This window comes from Trichechus manatus, unplaced genomic scaffold, assembly GCF_000243295.1.
Source record: "Trichechus manatus latirostris isolate Lorelei unplaced genomic scaffold, TriManLat1.0 scaffold00033, whole genome shotgun sequence".
Taxonomy (NCBI): domain Eukaryota; kingdom Metazoa; phylum Chordata; class Mammalia; order Sirenia; family Trichechidae; genus Trichechus; species Trichechus manatus.
The window spans coordinates 3,717,839-3,729,413 of NW_004443969.1; the positions used below are offsets into that span (position 1 = coordinate 3,717,839).

General features: G+C 38.0%; 1 protein-coding gene across 8 annotated transcripts in view; it reads right to left on the reverse strand.

The window, feature by feature from the left end:
- DPP10 (dipeptidyl peptidase like 10) overlaps positions 1 to 11,575 on the reverse strand; it is a 1,865,365-nt gene that overhangs the window by 759,232 nt on the left and 1,094,558 nt on the right. The gene's annotated exons all lie outside the window — the stretch shown is intronic.

The following is an 11,575-nucleotide window of genomic DNA, read 5'->3' on the forward strand; positions in this document are numbered from 1 at the left end:
GATAGGGAACCCAAGGTTGAATAAGGATAGTGTTGATGTGTTGTGAGGTTGTTAACCATTGTCATAGGGCAACATGTGTACTAACTGTTAAATGAGAAACTATTTTGTTCTGTAAGCCTTCATCTAAAGTGAAAATAGCAGCACAATTGGAAGAGCGTAGTCAAAGTCACTGAACTGTGCATGTAGAAATTTTTGAAATGGTGTATCTTTGGCTATGTATATTTTCACCATAAAAAAAAACAATGTTGAGAAGGGAGAGGGTTGACATGTTGTGGGGTTGTTAACCAATGTCATAAAACAATATGTGTACTACTGTTTAATGAGAAACTATCTGTTCTGTAAGCCTTCACCTGAAGTACAATTAAAAAAAAAAAAAAAAAAAAAAAAAGAACCTAGGCCCTAGTTAAGTACAAGAAGAAGTTCATGCCTAGGAGGGTTTTTTTTTTTTTTTTTTCTGTCATTTGTTTGTTTGTTTTTTTCCTTTCTCAGATCAACTGTTTAAGTTTGTCTTTAACGATGATGAATGGTGTCCAAAATCCAGCGGAGTGCAACGCATTCCCTTTTAAATGACTTCTCCAGAGTTCTTTCCAAAATATAAAAATACCCAACATGAGAACATAATTAGAATTCACATTTCTGTTTTGCACAGAAATCAAGATGCTGGATCCCAGAATCAGCCACTTTAGAGTAACACACACCAGAACAAGCGGTAATTGTCTTATGACCATAAACCCTTTCGCGGAATGCAATATTACTGCAGGTTTCTGGGTATGTTCTCTTAGTCAGAAGTGTGTATCATGATCATATATGATTCTCTAAGGTCATATCCTACTTCAAGACTAGTCAGTTGCCAGAGTGACCACACTAGAGAGCTCACTGCTATAAACCAAAGTCTACGATGGTCAGAAAATGATAGAACACCCATCTCAAGAACTAAGAAAGTGAAGGAAGGGGGCAGTTACCAAATAAAAAGTGGGTGGGTATCTGGGCCAATAATTATAATTAGTAGCATATTTATTAACTCTAAGGGAAGTGAGCCAGGTACTATTGCTTTAATTTACAGAGGAAATTAAAAGAATAGAAATTTATTGATTATAATCTTTTTTCAGTCAATTATAAGAGTCAAGAATAAATTATAAATTAACATCTACTGATTCTGATCTTGCTTGGTCACTCTAACTTCAAGCCAAACTAATAGTGAAATTACTTCAGATGGTGCTTTTCAATTTGAGCATCATATAACCATGTCTACTCCACACTAACAGTAATAATAGCTTTCATATCTTACTATGTGTCTGAGTACTTTATATTCATAATCTTCACTGAATCCTCAGAATACTCATGTGAGATTACTATTATTTTGACAAGTTCGCAGATGAGAAAAATGGGATTTAGATTAATAATAAGTCTACTTACTGTTAATAACTGGGAGAGCTAGGGGTCCAATTCATAAAGTCTGGCTACAGGCACCACGCTCTTAACCACTATAGTATAATGCTTCTAAAAACAAATATTTCTAGAATGAATCAGTTAATCAATTATCTGGACCCCTACACTGTAATAATTGTACATTAATACCTTTAGGAAAATCCACAGTGATATAAGAACTATCCTGAATTCAGTAATGCTTTAAATAAATGAAGATATTCCCAGGTATAGCAGACTAGGAAAACATATACCATTCTGAACATGGTAAAACATATATAAGTGATAAACAGGTCTCCATCTATAAAATAATGCACAAAAGAATTTGTGTCTCTTCTAAAGGGACTCAACAAAGCATAAGACATTTAGAACTGCCGTTTTTAGGAACTGCTGACTAAAGTAACTTGTTATTCTCCCCTTTTCATCCATCTTACACTTTGTTGTTGTTAGGTACCCTCAAGTCGGTTCCAACTCATAGCAACACTATGTACAACAGGAGGAAATGCTGCCCTGTCTGGCACCTTCCTCACCATTGTTGCTATGTTTGACCCCACTGTTGCAGCCACTGTGCACACAATGCATCTCATTGTGGGTCTTCCTCTTTTTCACTGACCCTCTGCTTTACCAAGCATGATGTCTTTTTCCAGGGACTGGTCCCTCCTGATAACATGTCCAAAGCATGTGAGATGAAGTCTCACCATCGTTGCTTCTATGAAGCATTCTGGCTATACAATTTCCAAGACAGATATGTTCATTCTTCTGGCAGTCCACGGTATATTCAATATTCTTCACCAACACCATAATTCAAAGGCATCAATTCTCCTTTGGTCTTCCTTATTCAGTTACCCGGCTTTTGCATGCTTTTGAGGTGACTGAAAATACCATGGCTTGGGTCAGGCACATCTTAGTCTTCAAGGTGACATCTTTGCTTTTTAACACTTTAAAGAGATCTTTTGCAGATTTTCCCAATGTAGTATGTCATGTGATTTCTTGACTGCTGTTTCCATGGTCATTGATTGTGGATCCAAATAAAATGAAATCCTTGACAACTTCAATCTTTTCTCCATTTATCATGATATTGCTTATTGGTCTTAACTTACGTCACTTTATTGAGGAAAGCCTTTTAATGTCCCTACACTAGTTAAGGATGAAGTACAAATGTGAGTCTAGAAAACCAACAGTCTATAAATAAGCTCCAGTTTCCTCATCCAGCATGATCCACTTTAGAAAACAAAACTTGTACCCCGAACTAGTCTGATTACCATTTCCAATATATTCCTCAGGTGAGTCAACATTCACATCGCCATTCCATTGCTAGTTCTGCTCCATCCAATCCCTTTCATATGCACCGAATTATAGACACTGTCAGTCATCCAACATGTCCTGTAAAAAAATGCCTCTTATCTAGGGAGCTTTCCCTAATTATGCAAGCCAGACACAAGTTTTCTTCCTCTGGGAGAAAGTAAAATGCCTAAAATAAACTGTAATCAGTTTGAAACCAATTCTGCTACTGAGTAGTTGAGCTGTGAGACTGCAAACACATTTCTAAATTTTTCTGAGCCTCTGTTTTCTTATCTAAACAACTGGTAAAATATAGATACCTATTTTTAAATCTTGCAGGGATTAAATCTGATAATCAATACAAAACTCTTACCCAAGTGTACAATAAGAAAGGTCACAGCAAGTGAACCACCTGGAATGTTGTTCCTCAATACACAGATCACTCTTTGTCACCCAAATGCGCCTCCCTCAGAGAAGCCTCTCCTGACGACCTTCTCTAAAATGTATTCTGTGTCTCCTTCTGTCCCCTCACCAAGCTTTAGTTTTCTTCATAGTGTTATGACTTTTGGGTATTTTGCGATATTATCTTATGTCATATGCTACAGTGAATCTTACATCTATTATAATATACACTAATCTGTTTAAATGTTTATTTGCCTCACCTCTCCAGAATATAAGCTCCATGATGTAGATAGACTAGTTTATCTTGTTCACTGCTATATCCCTAGCAGTTCAAAGTGTTTGGCACGTATTAGGTGCACCATAGATAACGCAAAATGAATAAAAGAATGATAGCAGCTATGATGATTATTATGGCGGCAGCAGTGGTGATGGTAGCGGTGGTGACACTTAAAACCATGTATAAACATCTATCATATCCCTGTCAAGGCTACTAACTCCTTAAAAGTAAAAAACACATAGACAACTTTAGATTCCTTAGGCTGCTTAGCACTTTCTGTTTCCCTTAACAGGTCCCTAGAAAATAATTACCCAATTAATCAAGCGGTGTAAACAGTGACCTGAAAGATTACAGAAATAGAGTGGCATTAGCTAAATGCACATTGACAGCAAACTTTTGAAATGTGGCTACTTGCTGAAGAACAATTTGACTGCAATTATTTTCAGCCTCATTTATCAAATGCTTGGATTCCAAATTACAGTTGTCAATTTTCAAGTTGCCTTCTTCTTCAACAGCCTCCTGCACCATCATCTCTATTGCTGGGGGAGAAAGTAGCCCTAATTAACATTGCCTTTCAATGACATTCTACCAACCCAACACCTGGAGACAATCAACTGCATACACCTGGCCTACAGAACAGGTATGATGGATGCTGTGAGGCAATTTGAGAAACGGACACATAATGAGCTTGTAATTGTGACCATGTGATGCTCTAGAGGCAAACCACAGTAAATGCTGGGATACAATTCCCACAACAGAGAGTTGGGAGATTCAAGGACAAATATTTAACAATCCATATATCGTGAAACCTTTATAAATCATCCCACCAGTGCATGGAAGCATCGGTTGAAATGTTGCTGTCCAATTCCAGATGATATTCAGTACTGCAACTGTCTAGAGAGATGTTGACACTACAGACCAAACTACACTGAATCTATAACCTAACTATTCATGTTGTATTTGCTGCCAATCAAACTACTCATCTCCTACAGAGAACAGTTTATTTCAAAAGATAAGACTGACCACTATACAGAGTTTATCTAAATCCAGATACTTTTTTTTATGTGTTCAGGCACAAAGAGAAAAAATGCTGAAAATCATAAACAGAAAAAAATGTCATTTATTTCTCATTAGGTGAAATAAGGAAAAATGTGTAACCATCAGATTCAATTTTCTTAAAAAGGAGGTAAAGTGAAGTATGCCAAATTACCTAGAGTTTATATTAACAGTAATCCATATGTAAGGAGCCCTGGTGGCACAGTGGTTAAAAACACTCAGCTGCTAACCAAAAGATCAGCAGCTGGAACCACTAGTTGCTCCCTGGGAGAAAGATGCGGCAGTCTGCCTCCATAAAGAGTTATGGCGGCAGTTCTACTCTGCTCTATAGGGTCGTTCTGAGTCTGAATTGACTCGACGGCAGTGGGATTGGTTTTGGAATCCTTATGTAATTTCCTTCAGAAAACTCCAAAGCATTCATTTGTCATATATACTGTGAGGAGAAATATGATACCTTTATATGAAAACAGTTTCAAAAAGTTGTAACATCTGGAAAAAGGTACAAGGAAAATTTTATTTGAGATGTTGAAATTATGTCTGTATTTGGAGTTCCCACAAACCCAAACCCATTGCCGTCAAGTGGTTTCAGAATAATAGCGACCCTATAGGGCAGAGTAGAACTGCCCATAGGGTTTCCAAGGCTGTAAATCTCTACAGAAGCAGACTGTCACATCTTTCTCCCTCGGAGCAGCTGGTGGGTTCGAACCACTGACCTTTCGGATGGCAGCCCAGTGCTTTAACCAGGGCTCGTTAATTTGGAGTTAGGTGTGTTTCAATAATTTTTTTTTAACCACACGCCTACCTTCTAAGAAACTCCAGGAAATGTTCTTTAAAATATCTTTATTCCTGCATGAAAAGGTAAAGTTATACCTTTAGGCTTAGAATATTAGCATTTATCACATTGATTCTCAAAACAATCATACCAATAACCTGAAGACTAGATTCTTTATTTTTTTAATCCTCTCCCTACACTTATTTGCATGCTTGATATGCTTAAATGTTTACATACACAAACTCTTAATGTCTTCGAAATAAATTCAATAAAGTTCCTCTGATTTAAAAAATGGGGAAACACAATCTGTCAAAGAGTTCACAAGACTGAATTTTTTTTTTATTTAAATGATTTTATTCTACTCATGGTGTTCACATTCTCAACTGTATATAAACTGCAGAGCTCAGAAAACAGTCCAAAGTTATTTATAATGAATAATCTGAAAATACCTTAGAAGAAGTTACTTTTTTTTCCACCAATTGAGCTAGATGTCCCCCTAGACCATGGTCCCCAGCCCTCAGCCCAGTAGCTGGGTCTCTCAGGGCGTTTGCATTTGTCTGTGAAGCTTCTATGACTTTTCCCTGGTCAAGTTGTGCTGACTTCCCCAGTATTTTGTACTATCTTCCCCTTCACCGAAGTTACCATCTATCTACTATCTTAAAAAAAAAAAAAAAAGACAACATTGCCTTCGAATCGATCTACTATCTAGTTAGTGTTTTTCCTTCCCTATCCCTCCCCTCCCTTGTAACTATCAAAAGTTGTTTCTTTCTGTGTGGAAACATTTTTACGTGTTTTTATAATTGTGGTCTCATACAGTATTTGTCCTTTTGTGATTGACTTATTTCACTCAGCATAATGCCCTCCAGATTCAGCCATGTTATGAGATGTTTCGTAGATTTATCATTGTTCTTTATCCTGTGGTAGTATTCCATTGTGTGTATATGTATCATGGTTTGTTTATCCATTCATCTGTTCATGGACATTTAGGTTGTTTCCATCTTTTTGCTACTGTGACCAAAGCTGCAATGAACATAGGTGTGTATATGTCTATTCCTGTGAGGGTTCTTATTTCTCCAGGATATATTCCTAGGAGTGGGATTGCTAGATCGTATGGTATTTCTATTTCTAGTTTTTTAAGAGCACCTTATTGTTTTCAAGAAGTTAAGTATTTTTAAATGTTCTGTACTGTTTCAAGATATTAGTGAAACATAGCATTTTAGAGTTAAGACTTTAAAAGACATGTGGAAAAATCTCCAACTTAATGCAAAAATTACTTTTCAGCATATATAAGAAATGTTTAGCCAGTTCTGTCCTGAAAAACCTTGAGATACGGATTCAACAGCTGCCCAATTCCCTTTAAACAATCCCACTTACCAAAACATAGTGGCATATACTGTAAGGTGCAGGTTAGTATACTAGGTACAGCTGGGAATACAAAGAAGACTAAGGCCTGCCCGCAATGAGTACAAACTTTAATGGAGGATTTGATAATCACTAGTATAATACCAGGTGAAATAATGGTGGAAAAGTAAATCACAATATTTTGCTATGGAAATGAGAGGGGAATTTATTCATTTCCTTACACTGATATTTTAAAAATTCACTTTGCACATTCAATTACCACTTCCTAAAAAACATGTGTTGGATGGGGTGAGAGTACATAACTATGCCAAATCTGGACTGAGAAAAGGAATCAGGAGGGCTTTTCTGGTTTGGTTTTGTTTTTAAAGTAAGTGGCTAAAATGTACAAAATACAACTTAGATATTTGGAAAAGTCAATTAAGTGGACTTTTTTTTGTTTCTAGCAAACATAGTAATTGACAAAATCTATAAACTGGAGGAGACCAATAACCATAAAAGAAATTGGGACAATTTTCAAGGAGCTCCCAAAGTTGCAGGGTGACAGATTTTGCCTCCAATAAACAAACAATTCCTGTACTGTTTAAAACATTTTCAAGCATATTGAAAAAAGGAAAGTAGTCCCACTTTTCATTAACTTCACATTTTCTCGATAGTATATCTGAAAAAGATAGTACAAAAATAAAATTTTAAACTCAGTTTAAATAAATGAAAATATGCTAAATAAAATTTTAGCAAATTAAATGCAGGAGTTCATTATAAAAAATAATTAACCATTATCAGATACTGTCCACTTTTAGGAGATGCAATCATTAACTCTCTACCACATATCAGTAAATACTATCAATAAAGAAAACACAATTATAGAGAGCATTCCTCATATTTAAGTTGCAGTTAATACGTATAGTGCCTACTGCTTCTTTAAATTGCCCATTAGACTCATGGTCCTTCAGTTTCCTCATTTACCCTGCTTAACTGATGAGAGCACTCCATTCTAAGTAAAGTACATAATCTTTTGTAGATGATCACAACCTATACATTTTTCAAAAGAACATGTTTGTTAATTGGTTTCTTCTGTTTTGGGAAGTGCACAAATCAGTGTAGGCCATGAATCAACACCATCAACATCACTTGGCAGCTTGTTAGAAATGCAAAGTGAGCCTTTTTGTTGTTATTTGCTTTATTTATTCATTTATTTTCTTCTTATTTGGTTTGGTTTGTCCACCATAAATTTGTTTATCAAAGGACCAGCAATTTTGTCAATGTGATTTGGCATTTATCACTTCCCAATAATTATGATTGATGGTGAAAAACTCCTAGATGCATTACCATTAAATTAGAAATAAAACACAGATGACTGTTGTCATCAATATACTGTATATTGTCGCTGTTATTAGGTGCCATCCAGTCAATTCCAAGTCATAGTGATCCTATAGAACAAAGTAGAACTGACCCATAGGGTTTCAAGTAGTTTCATATTTCTAGTATCATGAAGTAAAGGCCTGAGACAGGGCTGAGTATCTGGGATTCTGAACATATTTAGGGTTCAGAAATGCAGCAAAAACTATTTAAAAAGCAATAAAACAAGCATTCATGCTAGCAACAGATACATTAAATCACTTCAGAGAAGCTGAAAGTCCAAAGAAAAGAAAACCACTAAACTTTACTGGGGGACTTATTAGACTGCTTGAATGATGCAGAGGGTCACAGAATCCCAATTCAGAAAAATTAATACCTGGGAAAGGTGTCCATTCTCCCAAGATTAACCTAACAATTTAAAATAATTTCAGTAAAAATCCTAACAAAACGTTTTATTTTCTAAATCTGAAAAAATGACCTTGAAGTTCATCTGCAAAACTAAGCCTTTGAAAATAGAATAAGATGGAGATGGGGCCCAGACGGGAAAGTAGTCAGACACTTCTGGTGGTCCCTCTTATATCAAAGACCTGAAAAAACAAGTGAATCGATTATATATGACAATCTAGGAGCCCTCAACATCAAAGGCAACATTGAGAAATCAGACTGAGTGGCAGGAGGAGGGAGAGAGAGTTCAGAAGCAGCGAGGAGTTGCCAGACTGATCCAGCAGGAGCCAGAGTCCTTCAGGCTGGATCAGCTCGTGGTGCGTGGTGAGGCAAGCAATGGCACTCAGGAGGCATTCTTCATATCGGGAAGGACCCAGGAGCAGAGAGTCTACTCGGCCATCCAGAATTAGTGAAAAGCAGCCCTCAGTTAGCAAAAGATAACTACTTGCGTCTGGCCTACCGCTCAGATCAAAAACACCTCCCTTTACGAAAAACCTCTCTCCCATATATCTCCCCACTCCATGTTCTGTACTGTGTCTGAGATGGCTTCAGCAATTACTGAGTCCCCTGGGCCAGAAGTAGGACCTGAGCTATTCTCCTGGCCTTGGACAGGGAACAAATCAACAAACAGGGAAAAAAATAATCTGCCGGCTCCTCTAAGCCAGGAACTCAGGGTAGGCACAGCTCCTGTGCCTAGGCAAAAGCATAAGGGGTCTACGGACTTTGAGTGTCTTTTCCCCTGCAAAGACTTGCGTGGGCCCATTTCAGCAGCATAGGCCATCATTACCACAGTAGAACAGGGTATATACCTGAAGTCTAACTCCAACTGTTTCAGCTGTAAAGTGGCAGGTTCGTGATATTTCACACTGCTCTTTCCATTAACCAGGGTCTTCACCTACCCACATCAGGGGCCTGAGGATCAGTGGCTCCACACATGCCACCTAGCCACCTGTGAGAGGAGCCCAAGAAAAGTGGTGCTCCCCAATCCTTACAGCCAACAGCATCGGGAGCTTATACTCTGGCTGAAAAATCCACCCACCTATATGCTCTAGGGAACACGGATGTGCTTTCCTCCCAGACACTCGGGGCTGGCCATTGGCCCCCGACTTGCTCAACATGTGACCCCCTGCTACAACCGGTTAGCTGTGCCTAAACCAATTACCCATGCCTGTCTAGGACTGTAGGTGAGAGCCTGCACCACGTACTTGGTGGCTGACTACCTGGACACCAGAGCTGAATCCATACAGGAGGAATGGGCGGACTCCTGGGCTCACACACTTAGTGGCAAGTCTGGCCACCTGGTGGCAGGACGTTGGACCTTCAGGGGCAGCAAAGATTGGCCTAGCTCACAAAAGCAGCCTATTGGGGCATATCAAAACAAAACAAGAAGCTAGGACCCAATAAGCAAATATAAAAGAAATAAATACAATAAGTTATTGATGGCTCAGAGACAAGAGTCAATATCAAATCACATTACAGAGGCAGACCATGATGGCTTTAGCAAGCTCCCAAAATAAAGAATCAAGAACTTTGTCAGAAGAAGAGAATTTCTTAGAATAACTGGAGGCAGAATACAAAACATAAATATACAGAACTCTTTAAGAGATTAGGAAGGAAATTAAGCAAAATGCAGACAGGAAATAGAGAAAATCAAAAAGATTAGAGAAGAGCATAATGACAAATTTAACAGCCTGCAAGAATCCATAGAGAGACAACAATCAGAAATCCAGAAGATTAACAATAAAATTTCAGAATTAGACAAATCAATAAGAAGTAATAGCAGCAGAATTGAAGTAATGGAAGTCAGAATTAGTGAGACTGAAGACAAAGCACTTGACACCAACTTATATGAGGAGAAATCAGATAAAAGGATTAAAAAAATGAACAAACCCTAAGAATTATGTGGGACTCTATCAAGAGGAATAACCTAGGAGGGACTGAGTAGCAGAACAGCAAGGGATAACAGAAAAAACAGAGAGAATTATTGAAGATTTGTTGGCAGAAAACTTCCCTAATATCATGAAAGATGAGAAGATACCTATCCAAGATGCTCATCAAAACCCACATAAGGTAGATCCCAAAAGATAGTCACCAAGACACATTATAATCCAACTTGCAAAAAACCAAAGATAAAGAGAGAATTTTAGGAGTTCCGGCAAAATGGCGTTCTAGGCAGAAGCACCACACCATCCCTCCACAGCAAAGATCCGAAAAACTAAGCCAAACAGAGAATACAACAATCCTGAAACTGTAAAACATCAAATGAAGAGATAAAGAACTCAGCCAAGCACCAAATGGACTGAGAAAACTGACAGAGAACGGACAGCGAGCTGAGATTCATGCAGAGGTCCCCTAACAGCTAACGCAGCACGAATCCACCACCTTGGAATCCTATCGGAGACCAGCAAACAGGGGGTACGAGAAAGCAGCCTCACGGAGCTTCCAGCGGGAGAATTCCAGAACAGGGGGAGAAAACAGAAAACACAGAGAGGATCGTTGAGGAACTGCTGACAAAAAACTTCCCCAATATCATGAAACATGAAAAGCTGGACATACAAGAAGTTCAACAAACCCCATATAGAAGAGACCCCAAAGGAAAATCACCAAGGCATATCATAGTCACACTTGCCAAAACCAAAGACAAACAAAGAATCCTGAGAGCAGCTTGTGAAAAACAAGAAGTCACATGCAGAGGAGAAACAATAACACTAAGCTCAGATTATTCGGCAGAAACCATGCAGGCAAGAAGGAAAAGGGATGACATATATAAAATCTTGAAAGAAAAAAATTGTCAGCCAAGAATAATATATCCTGCAAAACTCTCGTTCAAATTTGATGGTAAAATTAGGTCATTTCCAGATAAGAAATTAAGGGAATCTGTAAAAGTCAAACCAAACTTAAAGAATTATTAAAGCGAGTTCTTCGATCTGAGGACAAACAGCTTCAGCTCACAGGCAGAACCTAGGATGCAGAATCGTACCAGCCAGATACCAATCTAGGAAATGAACTCTCGAGGGCTATCCAAAACCAAAAGAAATACAACAGGGAATCACAGCAGTTAATCAGTAAATAACAACGACGTCAAAACAATAAAAGAGGGAATAAATGGCATAGGTATAGAATCTTCTAATGGAGAGGAAGGCAAGACGATACCAAGTAATGGTAGACTGCTTCAAACTTAGAAAGATAAGGGTAAAATT